We start from the raw sequence: 21,657 nt of genomic DNA, 5'->3' as shown, positions 1-21,657 counted from the left end.
TGAGCATCTTGACGGGCGTCCTTCTGCCCCTCCCTCGTCGCCGCAGGTCACACTCACCGTGCTGTCACTCCCACAATGCCCTCCCTTCTCATCAGCTAATGGCCCCCTTGGCAAACTTTTCATAATACTGCCGTCGTTGGGGCTGCTGCCATCCCGCCCCAATCCTCGTCAGTGCCACGAGGGATCTCACCGCCAGTGTCACTTTCCCCAGGCACTCCAGGCACCATTACTGGCTTCCATCGCCCAGGAAAATGATAGGAAAACTACACCGCAGGTCACTTTAATGACACGTATATGTCAGGTCAGAGGTCATCGGGAGCCTTGAATGGGCCGGGGCGGTATAAAGGTCAGGTCTTCACCACAACTGTGTCAATCTCACCATCACACAACTCAGCCCCAAAATTGATCTTTTCACCTGGGCTCACGTGAGCTACCTTACATCGCTCCCAGCCAGAAGTGACTGTACACAACCTTTATTATCAAGAGTCTCGGTCGCTTTCAGAGTTATTTCATCCTTACATATTTTTTATCGTAGTTTTGGAGTGAAAGGAGAAACTTTGCGAGTGTACGGCAGCGTCGGAGCGGACACGTGTAACCCCACCCGCGTCCACAGAGCGACTAAGGTGGCGCCGTCCTTGCTCTCGCTACTAGGATACTCACGATGACCGTTGTCGAAAATTATCGTTAATCTTCCTTTTTTTTACTGTACGCTATGAGAAGCAGCGTAGGAGAGGCGGTGGGAGTGGCCGCGTCAGGGGGCGGGCGGGAAGGCGTGGTGTGCAGGAAGCAATTAAGACTTCAGGTGAGCCATGTAGCGCACGTCCGTCTCTTATGACCGTCGGAATCTGTCAATTCCCGCCTTACTACACCGTGGCTGCCGCGCGGAATGCCTACCAATGTTACACTCTTACGCTACGCCTCATTTCCACACAGTTTTTCAGCCTCCGAGCCGCCAAGCCAGCTGAGGAATGCGGCGCTACTGTAGGCGGTGACGTGACGCTAATGACTCACGCTTCTGCAGGTTGGGTAAAGTTACGTTGGCTCAGAACACAAGTCAAGTAGCGTGTGTCGTTCACCTCCACTCTGCCTCTCTCACCTCCCGGAATCTTAGTGAACACTAAACCTAACAGGAGTGAGCATGCCAGTTTCTTTGAGTAACTAAGCATGCCTACCAGTCAGAGTAAAGTAACTAATAAACTCTTACACCGGTCATAACCCCATCAGTGCCATGGCGTCTTTCCATACTCATTAATTCATTAAGCAACTTCAGAAACTTATGTGGGGATTAAAATAGTGAAGATTCTGGCCATTAACATCCTGACCTCTATGGAGCCTTTTTAATGTAAATAAATGATCTTTTCATACCAAAACTCATGGTAAAAATGAGTCCTAGTACTGAATAGGTTAAAATCAAAACAGGAACACAAAACACAACAAGTACAGCAGTTTACTCGACTAATAACTGACGCATCACGAGCAGCAGGGAACAACCTCCTGGTGGGTCACTTAATCGCCTGGTGATCTCTTTTCTTACGTGCACACTGCGAGACAACATCCCACGCTTTCCCCTTGCGAGGCATCTGGGTACTGTGGCCGCGGCAGGGAACAGAGACGAGACCAAGAGGCGAAGCGAGATCCTCTTCGGCCCAGTAATGAAATGGACGTCCAAATCTCTTTCGCCACGTTAGGGCCTGATGGGCTGATGGGCTGGAGACGATTACCGGAAGAAAAGAAGGGAAGGAAGGGGTGGAAGCGACGAGGCGAGTAGCTAAGGGAGGTAGAATGGGAGGAAATGTAACAGGAGCGAGAAATTGGAGGAAAGGAGGTAGGGAAGTGAAAGAAGGAAGAGAAGGAGACAAGGAAATAGATGATAAGGAAGTGAAGCAAAAGCAAAAAATAAAAGAAAAAAGAAGAGATAGGAAAGTGAAAGAAGTAACGAGAGATAGGAAAACAGAAGATGATGACAAGGAATAGAAGGAAAGGAAGAGGTACATAATTGAAAGAAGGAAAAGAAGAGAGGGAGACTAAAGCAGAGGACAAGGCGGTGAAACAAAAATGAGGAATAAAAGAAAAGGAAGAGGTAAGGAAGTGAAAGAAGGAAGAGAAGGAGACAGGGAAACAGAAGAAGAGAACAATGAAGTGTAAGAAGAAAGAATGAAAGAAAAGAAGATAAGGGAGTGAAACAAGGAGTAATATAAGAAGGGAGGAAAATGAAATAAAAAGAAGAAGGGAAAAAAAAGGACCAGAAAATGAGAAAGGGAGTCAAGTAATGAAGAGGAAGGAAAGGAAGTGAAATAAGAGGAAAGAAGAAAGGAAGGGGTAAGGAGAATAGGAGAATGAGACAAGAGGATGGAGTAAGGGAAGAAATGAGAAAACACAGAAGGCGAAGAGGAGAAGGAAATGAAACAAGAGGAAGGAAGAAGAAAAGCAAAGGATACAGCGAAGGAAGAAAAAATAAAAAAACATAAAAAAAGATAAAGGACGAAAGAAAGAAAGGGAAGAAAGATAAAAGAAATAAGAAACAATGAAAATGCAAGAATAGAATTAAGAAAAAAGTAAAACAAAAAAAAAAACGAAAAGGAAGAAACATATTAAGAGAAAGATGAGAAAAGGAGGAAAAAGAGAGAGAGAGAGAGAGAGAGAGAGAGAGAGAGAGAGAGAGAGAGAGAGAGAGAGAGAGAGAGAGAGAGAGAGTCAGAGTGTGGGAGTGACAGCAGGACTAAGCATCAGCTGTGGGGGCGACTTAAGAATCTAGGAAGCTTATAGTGAAGATACTAACAGTGAGGACCGCGAGGAGTGGAGAAGGCACAAGAGGAGGAAGAAGAAGAGGAGGAAGAGGAGGAAGAGCTTAGTAAGACACACGTCACATTAACAAGACAGTGACGTGAATCAGAGTCATTTCAGTTCGTTGGTTCCTCTCTTAACTCTCTTCTGATGACACGGCGAGCGGCGGGATGCGAAGCGGGAGTCAACAAACACACACACAAACACGGACACACAAACACACCAGCCTTTACTTACCAGAGATTTGCTCCCGCACCGCACACCTGTTACAACTGCCTGGCTCGCCCCTCACTCACCTGTCAAGAGAAATGGGTTGGTAATTACTAAGGTGCTCAGGTTACGAGGACTCACCCGCGCGGACACACACACACACACACATACACACACACACACACACACACACACACACACACACACACACACACACACACACACACACACACACACATAAAGTCACTGGTCAGGGTTATATACAGATAGACAAACGGATAGACACGTTTAGACAGGTAAATAGACACATAAACAGACATAGATAGAGACATATAGGTATATAGATACAAATAGATAGACAGATAAGATAAATAAGGGTTTACCACAGATGATAATAACAATAAACTAAGTAGAAACCACACACACACACACACACACACACACACACACACACACACACACACACACACACACACACACACACACACACACGTATCTACAAATTCCCCTTTAGGAATATAACTTCCCGTGACAACCTTGTTTTAGGGTTTCGAATACGACAACCCTTGCAATATAAATGAAGACTTGTTTTTGTTGCCAAGTTTAGTTCCCTAAAGTCAACGGCGTTCCTTTCCCGCGACCTTCTCCCCCTCTGTAGACTGTTCCACTCCCTAGCTTAACCTAACCTTTCCTTCTCCCTTTCTACCGCGTCCAGCTCAGCCCATCCTTGCCCCGCCCTAATTCCACCTTACGAACCATTCTTCCGGGCGAGACCAGGGCCTGATTGCTCCTTTCCAGGTCATGCTACGGCTGATTTCAAGGTGTACAGTGCCTTTGACTCGATTCCCTCCTTTCTTCGGATCATTTTACACTTTGTCTTCTTTCTAACACCTGTTCTTTCCTTCTCTATCTTCTTTTTAAAACTTTTTCTGTTTTTTTTTCGTGGATTTATTTCGTACTTGTCTTTTCTTTATCTAGATTTGTAACTCGTCTAAGAATTTCACCCGATTTCTAATTTAAAGCCCCCTCCTTTTCTTCGACTTATTTTACACTTTGGTTTCTTTCTACCACTTTTCAACTTATTCTTTCCTTGTATCTCTTCCTTTTCGTTGTATTTTCTGTCTTTCTTCCATAGATTTATTTCTTGCGTGTCTTTTCTTTATCTAGATTTGTAACTCTTCAAAAAATTTCTCATCTTTTCACATTTTAACTTCAAATTGTCCCTCCCAACCTTAATGCACAACTCAAAACTCCACTTACATACAATTACTTCAACCTAAAATCTACAAGAAACTAGAACTCCCTAATCACTCCCCATTAGAATTTTGAACCTCAGACAATCCCTCCCCACCAGAACTCTTAACCCCAAAAGCTACTCCTTAGGCAGTGTGACGCCAGATATTATTCTCACATGACTCTGGTTTAAGTGCAGTCCTCTGGGAACCTCGAATCATCCTGGCCAAATAACACCGACTCCCTGTGCGGCTCGGGGTGAAATATCTGCGAGGAAATACCGGGTGGGAGCATGCTTCGGAAATAACTAGATGCCTAATGGTGAACGTAAAAGTGCCCCCATAAAGAAAACGGAAGATGCTGGAATACCTGAGAGTAAATATGGATTGAGCTGTGGTGTTTGTATATATATTGTGTGTGTGTCTTGTTGTGAATACGAAAGAGAGAGAGAGAGAGAGAGAGAGAGAGAGAGAGAGAGAAAGTGAGAAAAGAATCCTTAGTCTCCCAGTCCGCGTGTCATACTCAAGAGAGCGAGAGGGAGAGGGCTGGGAGAGGGCTGGGAGAGGGCTGGGAGAAGGCTGGGAGAGGCCTCGTTTCGCTTCTGTCTGATTGCTAGTTTCACAATTCGACAAAAAATGGGTCATGTCAATATTGGAGTAAGTCTGACAGCGCTGTGTGATATTCCCTTCTTGTTTTCACGGTTTTCCTTCTTTCCTTGCACATCAGAAGGGAAAGATTCAGCTTGTCCTCAGGTACTAATGGGAGTCCTCTTTGCTGTCACACTAGGAGTCTTTGTGTTTGCCATCCTGTGTCCTTTACTGCATATAGTGTAGCTTACCACAAACAACCTCGTAAGGATCAACATGTCTGGTATGGTTTGTTCTTCCTTTGTATCCGTTTATGTAGGATATAAAGAGGAAAGATGCAGGTGATGAAAGTAAAATCAATGGGAGAAATGACTCAAAATAGACGAAGAACTAAGAACGAGTGGGCTCAAGGATATCAAAAGAAAGAAGCTGAAAAAGAACAATTGATTGATGGAGTTGTAACACGAATATTTACAGACTAACAAAGATAAGAGTTCTCATTAGCTTTAAAGTCTAGATATCAATTTGTATTTCTTTCTACCCTACACAACATACACTGAACAATAAAAAGAAAAAAATGAAGCATGAAAGACGATATATATAAACAAAATTCAATGTAGGAAGTGAAATGTGAGATTTAAATGGAGTCGCAGCACAAATAGAGCGAATGAGAACAGCAAGTTGTGATTTCTTCCTCAATACTTCATGTAAAAGTTTATATATTTCTCTTGCTCGCATGGTGATCATTCAGGACAGGTGGCACGCTATCACCGGCACACTCATCATTACAAGCCAAGTGCCTGCTGCAATCACCTCCACACTATTTTACCTTCTCTTTCAATTTGAAGTCTTGATATGTTAACCTTTTCAGCACCATGACTCGTATTCATATTTATTCTGCTTACTATTTGGTGATTTCATACAGTTTCAGATACTTATGTAGGGATTGAAATAGTGAAGACTCTGGCCATTAATCTTCTGACCTCCATAAACCCTTTCTAATATAAATAAAATCATCCAATTATACTCAAAACTCATGGTAAAAATGCATCTCAGTACTGAAGGAGTTACTAATCTGCCATTTGCCAAGATCTTTATGAGGTCAGTCATCAGGTTAGAATAAAGTTTGGGAAACCACTAAAGATTCTATAAAACGAGTAAAGCATGTCACTAGACTTTTGACCCTAACTGTACAAACACATACTTCAATACTATGACGCGTTTCCATATTCATTCTGGTTACTTTCTGGTACTTTTGTAGAGCTTCAGAAACTTATGTAGGGATTAAAATAGTGAAAACTGTGGTCATTAATCTTCTGACCTCCATAGATCCTTCCTAATGTCAATAAAATGGTCTAATCGTACACAAATCTCAAGGTAAAATGGGGTTAAGAAACCGAGTGAATGATAAACCCAGAACATGTAAGCAAGGATAAACAGTAACTCTTTAGCTGCTTAAAACCCCAAATAATCTGGCGTTTACTCTGTTAGCATAGCGAGTCGCAGTTTCAGCATTATCACCTGGTAGTAACACAAGGGGTGGCGGAGTGATGGGGCTGTAACACGGATGCTTATAGACTGACAAGAACGCAGGGCAGAGGTATGATTCCCGAGCCGCGTAAAGAACTGGATAAGCTTAAGATAACAAGGGAGGAGCCACGCGTCTATTTCCTCCCTTGCAATATGCGCTCCGGGAACCTAAGAGTGACGAGGACGGCGCACGCAACCTGTAGATACGGGCCAGGTGTTGCTCTTCACCTGGTGCTTTTAATATATACGAAGGTGAAGGTGAAAGTTAATGTGCTCTTAACCCCTTCATTACCAGGACGCGTTTTTATATCTATTCTGCTTATTATTTGGTGATTTCACAAAGCCTCAGAAACTTATGGGAGGATTAAAATAGTGAAGACTGTGGCCATTAATTTTCTAGCCTATATAGAGACCTCTCTTAACATAAATAAAATTGTCTAATGATACCCAAAACTCATGGTAAGAATGCATTCTACTACTGAAGGGGTTAAGATGCACTCAAAATGGACACAAAATACTTAAAATAATAAAAAAAAAGATAAAGGACGAAATGTAAACGAAATTCAATGAAAAAAGATGAAATGGTTTAAAAGAAATTATATGCCTGAAGATACTTTCAAAATACGAGGTTTACGTGAAGATTAACTAAAAATGATACTCAATATACAGCTAAAATAAGAAAAGATACAGTAACATACACTGAAAATACACTAATATGCAATTAAAGTAGATCTAATTACGTTAATGATAAGCTGTATTTGTTTAGTGATACATTGCTGTCATTATCATTATTACCATTCCTACCACCACCACCATCACCACCACCACCACCACACCCCTATCATCATCATCATCATCATCATCATCATCACTTCTCTTGTATTCACTAAGCCCTTCTCTCCATCATTGAGGTGTCCAAATCACTATTTTTTGAGTACTTTTTTTCTTCCCTCCCTGGTCGTTTCAGATGTTCATTAGCGAGGTGACCATTAATTAATTCTCTGTTCATTAGTCATTTCACAAACTACGCGGTGTTTTTTTCCGTCTCTCTCGTGTTTCGTGGCTTCGTTTCTGAGTTTTTCCTCGTGTTTCGTTTCCTTATTTTTCTTCTTGTTTTGTGCTTCCTTTTCTTCTTTCTACTCTTTTTTATGCTTCTTTCTCTTCTTCTTTATGTGCTTTTCCTGTTGTTGTTTCCTCCTTGTTTCTTCTTCCTTCTTCTTCTTCTTCTTCTTCTTCTTTACGTATTGTTGTTGTTGTTATATCCTTCTCGTTTCTTCTTCTTCTTCTTCTTCTTCTTCTTCTTCTTCTTCTTCTTCTTCTTCTTCTTCTTCTTCTTCTTCTTCTTCTTCTTCTTCTTCTTCTTCTTCTTCTTCTTCTTCTTCTTCTTCTTCTTTTTCTACTTCTTCTTCTTCTTCTTTTTCTCCTTATCATTCTTCTTCTTCTTCTTCTTCTTCTTCTTCTTCTTCTTCTTCTTCTTCTTCTTCTTCTTCTTATCATTACCATAATTATTGCGCCCGAAATACAAAACCGATACTAAAATAAAAACAAAAACACAAAATCTTTAATACTTTCAAAAATAGACAAAAATACACAGCGAGGCAGAAGACAGAGAACAAAGCATGGCTAACCGGAGTGAGAGGGAAAGGCAAAGCGGCAGATTAGTAGGCAAGAAGTAAGAGGGAGAGGAAGAGAGAGGGAGAGATTGGGCAAAAGGCAAGGCAGTATTAAGTTAAAGGGACATCAAGAAAGGTGTGTAGTTTATAGTAGGTGTGTTATGATAGCTTATCAGTGCAGTGAGGGAGGGCGAAAGTGAAAGGTGGAGGTAAGAGAGGTACGAAAAAGGGCAAGTATAAGGTAATGGAGGCAGAAGAGGAAGGTAGCAGTGTAAGGTAGACAAAACAAGAGGGAGGGTGGATGTTTGAGGCAGGACGAGTGAGGGAGGAAAGTAAGAGCAGGGAGAGAGAATAATTTAAGGGAGATGAGGGAGGAAGCAGTGTAAGGTAGGCAAAACAAGAGAGAGGGTAGACGTTTGAGGCAGGAGGAGATTGAGGGAGAGGAAAAATAAGAACAGAGAGAGAAAGAGAGTAATTTGAGGGAGAGGAGGGAGACAACAGTGAGGAAAGTAAAACAAGAGAAAAGGTGAACGTGTGAAGCGAGGAAAAAGAGTGAGGAAGAGAAAGTAAGAGGACAAGGGAGTAATTTGAGGCAAGGCTAAGAACGAGGGCAAGAGGGAAGGCAGAGTGTGAGGCAGGACAAGTGTGTGAGGCAGGGCGGTGTGTGAGGCAGGTGGGGTAAGAGGAGAGTAACCCTAAGTGCTGGATTCGATTAGTTGAGATTGGCACGCGAGAAAAATATTCAAATGAGTGGTCGTCTTGAGGCCCAAGCGGGAGGATGTCCTTATTACCTTAACAGCTGTCCTCCTCCTCCTCCTCCTCCTCCTCCTCCTCCTCCTCCTCCTCCTCCTCCTCCTCCTCTTCCTTCTCCTCCTCTTTATATTTTAATTTATTCTCTTTCCTTCGCATTGTTTGTCCTCCTTTTTCTCCTTTTTTTTTTTATCTTTTCCTTTTCATTGTCCCTTCTTGTTAAATTTATTCGTCATTTTATCATCATATTTTCTTCCTTTTTCCATTTCATCTTTTATTTTCCTTTTATTTGTCCTCTTCCTTATCAATTTCAAGTGCTGTTTACTTCTCACTCTCTTCATACGCTTCTTCCTGTTTTATTGATCTAATCTCTTCCCTTCCTTGTCTTATTCATGTTCTTTTGTCACATACAGTCTGATTAAGTATTGCCAGCTTTACCCAGAATGCATTGTGTGAATCTAGACGACCCATGATGACCCCCTGTTGACCTGCTGACCTCTGCTAACCTCCCATGACCTCTCGTAGCATTCTTGACCTCTAGATTGACCCTTCGTGAACCCTTTTTTGACCTCCAGTAATTTGAATGGTGAAAAAAAATGCAGTTTGGTGAAAGGAAATATGAATAATTGGATGGAAATGAAAGTGACTAGAGAAAATATAGTTAAAGGTAATGTTTTTTTTTTTCTTAAGAAGGAAATGATTTAAAAGGGAATGATTTTGGAGTTTCAGGTACATAAAAAATGATATTGAGGGAAGTTTTGATAAATTTATGTAATGTAAGATAAAAAAAAAGAATAATAAATGAGTAAAAGGGAAAAAATAAGTCGCGATTTTCTTGGTGGAGGAAATTGTGAAAGAATTATTTTAGGATTTCAGAAAAGGAAGGAGAATGAAAGTAAAAGACGAAGGACACGTGCAATTTAAAAAAAACCCACTAAAATATCAGAGGAAAAGAACACGTGATTTTTAAAACGAAAAAAAAAAAAAATGAGGATTAATAACTTTAAAAATACGAAAACAAGTAAATTATAAAGAAGTAAACTCGAATAATATCAGAAAAATGTCAGAAATATAAGTTAAGAGGAGAAAATTAGTCTTTGCACTGTATGGGACGCGAAACCTGAAAATTAAGCTAAAAAAAGGAGCCTCATTGTGACCTGCAGGTAATGTGGAAATAAAATTAGGCGAGGTGATGAGGTACGAGGAGCGATATATTAAGAAAGATTAATGGAAATCTATTAGTAGGGAAAAATAATACTAAGGAGAGTTTTGCTGGATAGATAATGACAAGGGTTTAATGGAATGATAGAAGAAAGTATGGAGAAAGGTGAGATACAGGAAATAAAGACACGTGATCATAGATATGTGAATAGATAAGATGTATGAAAGAAATTTACCAAGAAGAGTTATGCGGAGAAGATAATGACGAGGATTTAATGAAATGATAGAAAAAAAAGTAAGAAGACAGGTGAGATACAGAAAATAAAGACAGGTGACCATAGAAATGTAAATAGAAAAAAATATACGAAAGAAATTTACCAAGAAGAGTTATGCAGGGAGATAATGACAAAGGTTTAATGGAATGATAGAAAAAAAAGTAATAAAAAAGGTGAGACGCAGAAAATAAGCTTACCTGATATAAGAATGTGAATAGAAAAGAAGCATAAAGGAAATTTACAGCTGATGATGATAGTTATTGTTTTGGTTCGAAGGAAAAACACACCACCTCGAAAAAAACATAAAGAAAAATAAGAAACAAAAATAAAAATAGATGTAGTTAATTTTGATGTTTAAAGATTGAGTTATTTCTTGTTAACATTTTTTGTATACTTTGCATTTACTTCTTATAGACAATACGTAAAAAATAACAATGCAATAAGACAAAATTTTACGAACCATACATATTCAAATCACTAATTGAGGAAAAATTTGGCATAGCTATTGTTGCTTCATATTTTTACCATTTTTTCCTTTCTTTTTTTTTTCTCTCTTCATCCTTTTTCCCTCTCAATTTCCCAGCCGCCCATCGCTCCTCGCTCTAATTTTCCAGCCACACGAGTTTCTCTCCGTATTTTTTCTTCTCCTCCAAGTTTCCTTCCATCGTCTTTCCTTCCCTCCCTTATTCCTTTCCTTCCCGTCTTCTCTCTCTCCTCCACCTTCTTTCTGTTTCCTTCTCATATTCTTTCTAGCCCGTATTTCTTATCTTAATTTTCTACCTCGCCTTCTCTCTCTCTCTCTCTCTCTCTCTCTCTCTCTCTCTCTCTCTCTCTCTCTCTCTCTCTCTCTTCGGGACGGTGGCCATTATTTCCTTTATTACTGACTCTGAACTCCACATATTTTCACGTCATGTTTACGATATAACTCTCTCTCTCTCTCTCTCTCTCTCTCTCTCTCTCTCTCTCTCTCTCTCTCTCTCTCTCTCTCTCTCTCTGTAACCTCATTCCTCCCCTTCCTCTACTCCTCCCATTTTTCTCCTCCCTTCTCTTCCCCCTTCCTCTTCCCCCTTTCCCTTCACCCCTTCCTCTTCCTCCTCCCTTCCCCTTCCGCTCAGCCCCTGATGCCTCGCTCCAGCCACTCACTCCCAGGCATTGTAGAGCCTCGGAGCCGGGAGTTACGGGGCCTCGAAGCCGTGAGTGAGGCCTGGGAGTCGTGAATAATGAGGCTTCGGAGCTTTGACTGAAGGCTTGGAGGTGTTATTGATCAAAACATCGAAACCTTTGGTGCTGCGAGACCGAGGGTGTATTTTTTTAAAGGTTTTAGGTCCGGAATTTTTGAGGGTAGCGTCGGAATTTGGAATTTTTGAAAGCTAGACTGTTGGAAATTTTGCAATACGGAATATTTGGGGTTTCAAATCCTTAGTTTTTAATGTTTCAGAGCTAATTAATACGTTGGATTTTGATTACAAGTGTTTTCAAGCCTTAAACAATCAAGTTTTGACTTCAAATAACTGCAAATTCAACTCTCAAAACACAAACTTTTAACATTGAATTTTCACCTTAAAATTTACATTCGAGTGATAAGTTATGGAGATTTCAATTCTCAAAAAGTGTGATAATCGAGTGCTAAATTTTTTAACCATAAATAAACGTCTTTGATTCTTAGACCTCGTTAAAATCAAATGACAAAATAACAAAGCTTTTTAACTCGAAGGACCTAAGAATTGAGTGGAAATCTTATATAGAAACATAAAAACACAAAACGATAAGGAACAAATTCAAATCACAGTTTAAATACTTACAAATCGATTGGAAACCTGAAATAAAAGCATAACAACATGGAGATAAGAAATAAAATCTCAAATCTCACTCTAAAAACGTCTAAATCGAGTGGAAACCTGAAATAAAAGCTTAAAAACATAAAACGATAAGGAATATTGTCAAATCACACACTAAAACCCTACAACTGGAGTAGAAACCTGAAATAAAAGCATGAGAACACAAAAAGATAAAGGATAGATTCTCCAAAAACACCAAAATGGCTTGGAAACTTGAAATAAAAGCTTAGAAACATAAAACGATAATGAACAGTCTCAAATCACACACTTAGAATATATATATTGATTAGAAACCTGAAATAAAAGTATAAAAACAGAAAACGAGAAGGAACAAAGTCTCAGATCACACCTTAAAAACCAAAATTGACTGGAAACGTAAAAATAAACCCATAAAAACACAAAACGGTAAAGAACAGTTTCAAATCTTACAAAAATACCATTAAATCGACTGGAAACGTAAAATAAACGTATGAAAACAAAAATAGGATAAGTCTTACATCTTACAATAAAACCAGTAAATCGAGTGGAAACGTAAAATAAAGGCATAAAAACACAAAAGGGTAAAGAAATCCCACACTTAAAACGTATATATTAAAACTTGAAATAAAAGTACAAAACCAGAAAATGAGAAGGAACAAAGTCTCAGATCACACACTAAGAACCCAAAATCGACTGGAAACCTTAAATAAAAGCATAACAACACACAAGGATAAGGAACAGTCTTAAATCTTACAATAAAACATATAAATCGAGTGGTAACGTAAAATTAAAAGCAGAAAAACACACAAGGATAAGGAACAGTCTTAAATCTTACAATACAAATCTTTATATCGAGTGGAATCGTAAAATAAAAGCATAAAAACACAAAAGGCTAAGGCATAAAGTCTCAAATCACACAGCCATTAAGCGCAGGGTGTTCGATACATTAAACCTTCCTGAGCGGCGGAGTTTCGAAGCCTTGAGTGAAGCCTTGAAGTGTTGACTCGCGCTGCTCACCAAGACTCTCTCAGCTGTACCTCATAATGGCGACGTCTTGGCTTTGTGTCTCTCGTTTCCCCTTCCCTTCTTTTCACCATTTCCTGAGTATAAACCTTCACTGCTTCATATAGACACCGTGACCTGACCTTCGTTAAGTTATTCCCTTTCGTGACCTCAATTTTCAAGGCGTGACCTCAAGGATGGAAAGAACAGCCCCCTTTCCCTTTCCTTTCCTACCTTTCTGTTCCCTTCTTCCCTCTGTCATTCGTCTCTGTTTTCCATCACTGTCACTCTTCCTGGCCCTTTCTTACTGCTCTCTCTCTCTCTCTCTCCACTAATTGCCTCACCTGTCCTCCAACATTAAATTCTGTCTTATCACCACTCCCCCTCTCTCGTCTCCCTTCCCTCGCCCTTCCCGTCTCTCCGTGACTGAAGCGGTGACGAGGTTTCCGTAAAATGATGGAAATTGGCTGGGCGTAATATCCTGACGTGACGAATTTTGAGTTGCTTCACATAAGGGTGTAAAAATTTTCACCGCTAGCGTATTTATATGAAGTCAGTACAGGGCCTTCGTTTTCTATTTCTTATTTGAGTGAAATTAATGGAAAAATCGTAGTTTCTTGGTATTAAAGGAGGTTTTTCTGTTTGCTTTCCTATTTACTTGTCTTTCTTTAGTTTCATAGTTTTTTTTCTTAGTTTCTTTATTTTCTATATTTTCTTTTTTCATGATTTTGTATTTTCTTGCTTTATTATTATTTTTTTTCTCATATTTCCATCTTCTAACTAACATTTTTTTCAGCATACGTATTTTAGTTAAGGAAAGAAATCACCTTTTAATCATACTTTAAAAAACCATGTAATATTTCCCTTCTTATTTAAAAAAGGAAACCCTCATTATTTCCAGTGTCTTTTTCCATCATCCTCGTGAGAAACATGATACCTGTCCTGAGTTTGAAAGAATATAGTAAAAATAAATGAAAATGGAAATTACTCAGATGACGAGTGAGAAAAAGGAAAGACTGGATATAAATTACTGAGTTTGATAAAGGAGAGAGAGAGAGAGAGAGAGAGAGAGAGAGAGAGAGAGAGAGAGAGAGAGAGAGAGAGAGAGAGAGAGAGGATGGGAATAGGAAGGCAACAAAAGAAAGGAAGTATGGAAAGGAGAGAGATATGTAGGGAAAATGAGAGACAGAGAGAAAAAAGGAGAAGAAAGAAGGAAAGAAAGTAGTAAGGAAGGAATAGAAGAGTGGGAGGAATACGATGATAAAAAAATAGGTGGCAAGACTAAAATACGAAAAGTAGGAGAGAGAAGGAGAAGTGTAAGAAAAATGAGAATAAAGGAGAGATGGAAATACAGGTAAGAAAATGACTGAGGTTAAGAATGTCAACGGGTTATGAAAGGCGAGAAGAGTGTTGCCTAGAGTGATGGACGAAGGTAGAGGTGTAGACAAGTGTTCTTTGTGTATAAGTGTTACCTTGAGGTGTTGAAACATATGTGTAGAGTGTAACACCTTTAACACACACACACACACACACACCTACCAGCTCCTACCTGTCTCTCACTCTCTCGCTCTCTCCTTCTCTCATCCCGCGATCTCAACACAACAGACAACCAGTAGAGGTGTAGATAAGTGTTCCTTTGTGCATAAGTGTTACCTTGAGGTGTTGAAACGTGTGTAAAGTGTAACACCTTTAAACACACACATGCACACACTTACCACCTCCTACCTCTCTCTTTCCCTCTCTCCCTCTCGCTCCCTCCTTCCCTCATCCCGCGATCTCAACACAAACAGACAGCTATAGAGTTTTCTGAGCCAAAAATTTACTTCAAAAACCTTCAATTAATCTCACAAGACCAGCTACCAAGGGCGAGCTAATCAGAGCGGCAAACTGGGAACTAGATTGCACCTGATTGTCTAAGTTTTAAGGGCACCTAAGTTTAATAGCTTTATACTTGCTTTTATTCCACTAACTTAAAATTCATTTCAAGTTTCCTTCTTTGCGTTGCGTTTGTTAGTTTTTTTTTCCTTCTCGTTATTCTCTTGATCCTTTTTGTGTGTTTTTGTTTCCTGGTGTTGGGGATTTGTGTGTGTGTGTGTGTGTGTGTGTGTGTGTGTGTGTGTGTGTGTGTGTGTGTGTGTGTGTGTGTGTGTGTCGGTGTATTATGTTGAAGACTACATAGTTAATCCTTCTCTCTCTCTCTCTCTCTCTCTCTCTCTCTCTCTCTCTCTCTCTCTCTCTCTCTCTCTCTCTCTCTCTCTCTCTCTCTCTCTCTCTTCCTACATTCTATCCATTCTTCCCATTACTATCCCTTCTTTTCCTCATTCCCTATGGCCATCCTTTCTTCCCCTTCCTCCTCCTCCTCCTCCTCCTCCTCCTCCTCCTCCTCCTCCTCCTCTCTCTTTTTATGAGGTACTATTTTTCGGTCTAATTTCCTTGCTCTCTCCATCACTCACTCAGAAGGAGGAAGAAGAGGAAGTGGAGGAGGAGGAGGAGGAGTAGGAGGAGTAGGAAGAGGAGGAGGAGTATGCCACCAGGGTCTTGTAAGGCAATTATTTTCTCCCTATATGATTATTCAGAGATATGTCCAATAGAATAGCTTAGTCACTCCTAATTAATACCTCCGTTTTCTTTTCAAATTTCTCGTTTCCGTTTTTCTTTTCCTTTTTCCGCCAAGATTTATTTAAAGGATTTTTTTATACGGGGGTTATTTTTTCCGATAGTAGTAGTAGTAGTAATAGTAGTAGTAGTGGAAGTAGCAGTAGCAGCAGCAGCAGGTAATACAAAATGTCCTAATTGACGAGAGGTACAAAATTTATGAAGTCGAATACAAGTAATATAATAAATAACAACAATTTTACATGAGGCGTAACAAAATATCACTTTCAAGAATAAAATGTTGAAAAGGAGGAAGAAAGAAGTCCATTTTCTTCCTTTTTAATTTCCTGAATGCAAAACTCGATGTCGTCTCAATATTTTCCGTGTCCAATATATCTTTCTCTCTCCCTCTCTCTCCCTCAGCCTCTCTCCCTCTCCCTCTCTCGTGGTAATCAACAAGTTTGAAGTCTCCCATTCACCTCATTTAGGATCTAATGACTTGTTTGTTCATTAGCAATACGTACACACACACATACACACACGTACACACACACACACACACACACACACACACACACACACGGAAACATTACCGTATTTTTCCCCTCAAAGTATGAAGGTAAATTCTTTGTCCAGGTAATTAATTTGACGTAAACGACAGGTATTTTGATAACTTGACAAGGTGAGTGTGTTTAAATGGGAGTAATATTTTTTGTGTCACCCTTATTAAATGTGCGGTGAGTGAAGGTTTGCAGGTAATGATTTTGTAATTAGTACCTGTATTTTTGACCTCAGGTGTGGCAAGAGGTGTAGTTTGAACCCTCTCTCTGTCTCTGTCCTTCTCTCTGTCTCTCTCTGTCTCTCTGTTTGTCTGTCAGTCAGTCTGTCTGTCTGTCTCTCTCTCTCTCTCTCTCTCTCTCTCTCTCTCTCTCTCTCTCTCTCTCTCTCTCTCTCTCTCTCTCTCTCTCTCTCTCTCTCTCTCATTAATTTAAGTCTCACTCGTCACTGAAAAAGTAAAAAAAGTCAGTTATTTCAGAAGTGTGAACCGTGAACCATTGACACACGCTTCTCCCTCTCCCTCTCTCTCTCTCTCTCTCTCTCTCTCTCTCTCTCTCTCTCTCTCTCTCTCTCTCTCTCTCTCTCTCTCTCTCTCTCTCTCTCCCCTACCGCTCTCAAATCACTCCAAGTTGAAAGTAAAGGAAGAGAAGCAAGGCGCACCAAGTCCCACACTGCTTCACCAAGACACACCGTCATACTCTTGATTTCACTTTACTCTCAGATAAACCTTGAGGAGATTAATGAAAGCTTGGCCCAGATTATAGCCCTGTGTGTGTGTGTGTGTGTGTGTGTGTGTGTGTGTGTGTGTGTGTGTGTGTGTGTGTGTGTGAATGGACTAAATCTTGTGAATAAATGTAAGAGTAGTAATATTTGAGACAGAGAGAGAGAGAGAGAGAGAGAGAGAGAGAGAGAGAGAGAGAGAGAGAGAGAGAGACGTATTTTTTTTATCTTATTCTCTTCCTTTCTACTCCATGTTCATTATCTGCATTCAAATTATTTTATGTATGTTTTTTTTCTTCTGTCTGTATGTCTGTCTATTCTCTCTCTCTCTCTCTCTCTCTCTCTCTCTCTCTCTCTCTCTCTCTCTCTCTCTCTCTCTCTCTCAACACAACATAAACCCACCCAAGTGTTAAGCCGTAAGTTGAACCTTCTAAAGACGACCTGATTCCTTACAAGACCAACACCTCGTTTTCTATGCACTGGACAGCGTATCCCGTAAACATGAAGCATAACTAATATAAAAAAAACGCATAACCAATGAAATTTTAAAGTATCAGGAAATCAAGTCTTTTTTTCTGTTTTCTATCAGTTTTTCAGTACTGTGGAAATCCTGCGTCTATTAATTTTTCTCTCAATAAACAACTATTAAATTCTTTCTTTCACTAAACTCTGTCCTTTTGTCTCCAAGGAATGAGTAATTATCACAAAACTTTCCCGTAAAGAAACTGCATTATAAGGTTCGCTGGGTGGAGGAAAGAGGAGGAGGAGAGAGAAGGAGGAGGAGGAGGAGGAAGAGGAGGAGGGAATGATGATGGTTCAGGGAGACAAACACGATGGATGATGAAGGTAAAGACGACAGAAACAGCGGGAGGGGAAGAAGAGTGAAAGGAAGAAAAGGGAAGAAAGGCAGGGAGGAAGTAAGGAAGGAAGGATAGAATGGGAAAAAAGTAGCGAAGGAGGGAAGGAGGCGATAAGAGAGGTGAAAGGGAGAAAAAAAAGAGAAATGAGAGAAGGAAGAAGGGAAAGAAGAGCAGGAAAGAGAGAGAGAGAGAGAGAGAGAGAGAGAGAGAGAGAGAGATTAATTATTAGGCAGATTGTTGGTTTTATTTCAATTGCATGTCTGTCTATCTTTTTTGCCACAGACCCCCTTGCCTCTCCCTCCCTACCTCTTCACTTCCCCTTCCTCCTCTTCCCTTCCCCTGCCTTTCCCTTTTACTTCCTCTTCCCTTTCCTCCTCCTCTGCCGCAGGGGTGAAGGACAAAGAAAATGAGGCACGACAAAGGAAGAAAATGGAGAAATAGGAAACAGGTAGATAGAGAGAGAGAAAGAAAAATAAAGAGAAGAGAATTATAGGATGATAAAGAAAGAAAATGGTGTATAGGATAGATGAGAGAGAGAGAGAGAGAGAGAGAGAGAGAGAGAGAGGGAGAAAGAAAGAGAAAGAGAGTCAGAATAAGAGATAAGAATGATGAGAGGTAAAGGAAAACAGGACGAGGAGCTGAATAGATGAAGAGGAACAAGAGAGAAAGAAAGGAAAAAGAAAGGAAGCAAGAAAAATACCTCACGTTCCAGGAAGTGAAAGAGGAGGAAAAGAAAAGATAAGAAGGAAAAGAAAATGAGGAATAGACAACAGGGCAAGAAACGAAGCAGGGGAGATAGAAGAAACGAGAAATAAAGGACAAGGTTTCGAAGGAGAATTGAAGGAACGTGATAAAAAAAATGGACGGAATTGAATTTAGGATAAGACATTTTAAGAAGAAGGTTTCCTCTCCGCCATTCCTCAATAGAATTTTTCCCCTCCCCTTTCGTCCCCTCAAAAAAAAAAAAAAAAAAAAGAAAAGAGGAAAAAATCTGTCCCTTCTCATCACTAATTTCAACATGTAGAAGACGAATGAGAGAGAGAGAGAGAGAGAGAGAGAGAGAGAGAGAGAGAGAGAGAGAGAGAGAGAGAGAGAGAAATGGTGAGAGGAGTGGCAGGATGAAAAGGAAAAGGAGAAAGAGAGAGAGAAGAAACAAAGGAGGAAGAGAAGAGAAAGGCGAAGGAAGAGAAAAATGAATGAAAGAAAAAAATCATAGGAGAGAAAGAAAAAGAAAATGTGAATAGAGAATGAGGGAAAAGAGATAAATGAATAAATATCGAGGAAAGAAAGGAAGAAAGGAGATAAAGAAAGGAAAAGAGGAACTGGGAGAAATGAAAAGGAGTAAAGAGATAGAGGAGGATAAAAGAAGGGGGAAGGAAAGAAGAGGAAGAAAGTGATGGACATGTAGTGGGCAAGAATATTCCATGAGAGTGACAAGAAAGTGACGTGTTTCCAAAATGTTAACAGGAAAGAAAAAAATGAAAGCAAAACATGAATACTGAAAGAAAAATTGATGTTTGTTGTGAATGATAAATGTCACGTCTTTTTTTAGCGGGTGAGAGAGAGAGAGAGAGAGAGAGAGAGAGAGAGAGAGAGAGAGAGAGAGAGTACATCCTTTTCTTTTTCCTTTCTCCTTTTTCGTATCAAGGAAGAATTAGGAAATGAAAATTGTGAATATCTTCATTTCCGGATCAAATTTCTCTCGTAGAAAGTTTAATTGTTTACTCTCTCTCTCTCTCTCTCTCTCTCTCTCTCTCTCTCTCTCTCTCTCTCTCTCTCTCTCTCTCTCTCTCTCTCTCTCTCTCTCTCTCTCTCTCTCTCTCTCTACTTTTTCTCATTGTGTGATATATTTACATCCAGAGTCTATTTTGCTAAACTGTACTAATGTAATCGTGTAAATGGAAGGGGAGAGAAAGATACACACACACACACACACACACACACACACACACACACACACACACACACACACACACACACACACACACACACACACACACACACGTGCTCCACTTGTGTACCTAGTTATGCAGGTATTGACATATCAGTCCACTCTGCCACTCAACCTCACTGTTTATGTTTTGTGTCATGACTCTCTATCATTTCCAATCACTCTTGATCACTGGACTCTGTTTCTTTATGAGGTCCTGTGACTGGTGACGTGGAACTCATTGGTTTAGTACAGTATATATTGAGAGAGATGGAAATACGTGAGGGGGAAAAATAATACATTGATAAAAGTTGCTAATTAAGTTGATTGTGTTTGTTTTGGTGTGAGAATATCAAGGACAAGCACTGTTTTGGCTATGATAGGAGTGTAGTAGGATAGTCAAAATTGGAGGGAAGGTGGAGGAAACATGGAGGAAGGTCTGTGAGGAAGGAGAATCATGGAGGAAATCTGTGGAGGGAGATATGAGGAAAACGTAAGAGGAAATAATGGAATATTTTGGTGTGTATTTCTCTTTTAACTTTCACTGTTTTTTTTTTTTTTTGTATTTACAGTGTGTTTAGTGTAGTTAGTTTAGCATGACTGGTATTTGGGTTAGAGCAAGACTTGGTCAAAAAATATAAATACATAAATTGATTAGTTTAGCACAGTTCATATTGAGGGAGATGTAAATACGTGAGAGGAAATACAGTACATGATAAAGGCTGCTGAATAAGTTGATTATGTGTTTTTACTTCCATTGTGAGGAAAAGGTAGACATGTAAAGGAAAATGTAATATGATGTTTTAGATCTGTATTTTTCTTGTTTTTTTTCTACTTTCACTGTTTATTTTGTACTTGCAGTGTGTTTAGTGTAGTTTGTTTAGTGTGATTGGCATTTGGTTCAGGGCAGTACTTGGTGAGGGAAACATAGATACATAAATTCTGATAAACTTTGCCATTATATATTTCAAACTTCGCCATGTTTGCTTTTTATTTGTAGTGCGTTTATTACAGTTCTTTAGCTTAACACTTAGTGAAGGAGACTTTATTATTGGAAATGAATGATAGAAAATGGAAAAGGGAGTTGTATTAGTGTTAGAAAAGTGCTAATGTAAGATTATGACAAATAGAGTAGAGTAAAATGATAAAAAAAGTAAGACTGGAATTTATTTTAGTGTTAGAGAAATGAATGTACTTGTATGAAATTTTGAATGTAGAGTATTTAGTGGAGGAAATCGTAGTGAATGGGGTGCAGTGAATATACGTGAATAATTTAGTTTATGTTGACTCAGCCAGAGATGTGTGTAATTAATCAGAACACCTGGCGCTCTTAGTGTGATTACTCAGGTGTGTATACGCCAATTAACACCTAGAAACGATAACTATTGCCATTATTACTGTTACTGCTACAACAACAACAACAACAACAACAACAACAACAGCTCTTACTGTTTTACTACTTCTATTACATTACTATCACTTCCAAAATCAACATCTCAATTTAGATTCTCAATTTCACTACTACCACCTACTACTACTACTACTACTACTACTACTACTATTACTACTACTACTATTACTACTACTACTACCATTACATCTTATATTTTTACTACAACCACAAACGGTACCAGCACGAGAATGTAGGTCATTTCTTCTCACTTTCTTCACCACTATTACGAGGGGAAACTACTCTGATATTTTTCATGTGGCACGTTTCTCTCGTTCCTCAATTTGAAGACGGCGAGATGAACGAGTAGAATGAATTAAATCCCATGAGTTTCCACCGCCGAGCAGAACCAGGGCGGCTTATCCTGCTGCAAGAGAAGAGGACGAGGACGAGGAGGAGGAGGAGGAGGAGGAGGAGGGACGGAGAGAAAGAGACATAGGGAAAGAGAGAAACAGGGAAGGATTGAAATGTTATGAACTGGTATCTCCCCCTCTTCCTCTTTCTTCTCTAGAGTGATGTAGCGTGAACTGGGGGAGTGCTAGAGTGTGAGAGAACATAGCCGAGGCTGAGGATTAAGTAGGG

At 39.7% G+C, this 21,657-nt stretch overlaps 1 protein-coding gene across 6 annotated transcripts in view; it reads right to left on the bottom strand.

Annotated features, from left to right (window-relative positions):
* Nucleotides 1-21,657, bottom strand: part of LOC123507415 (protein SSUH2 homolog) — a 264,828-nt gene that overhangs the window by 67,529 nt on the left and 175,642 nt on the right. Inside the window, exon 1 of one of the 6 annotated variants that reach the window (XM_045260250.1) lies at nt 520-609. The exons of the other annotated variants lie outside the window; for them this stretch is intronic. The gene's annotated coding sequence lies outside the window, so the exon portion shown is untranslated. Of the gene's footprint in view, nt 1-519; nt 610-21,657 lie in introns of those variants that run through there. 6 annotated transcript variants of the gene reach the window in all.

The sequence above is a fragment of the Portunus trituberculatus genome, chromosome 22, assembly GCF_017591435.1.
Source record: "Portunus trituberculatus isolate SZX2019 chromosome 22, ASM1759143v1, whole genome shotgun sequence".
Classification (NCBI taxonomy): Eukaryota; Metazoa; Arthropoda; class Malacostraca; order Decapoda; family Portunidae; genus Portunus; species Portunus trituberculatus.
The sequence above is the reverse complement of the archived record's forward strand: the minus strand, read 5'-3'. Positions and strand labels throughout refer to the sequence as shown.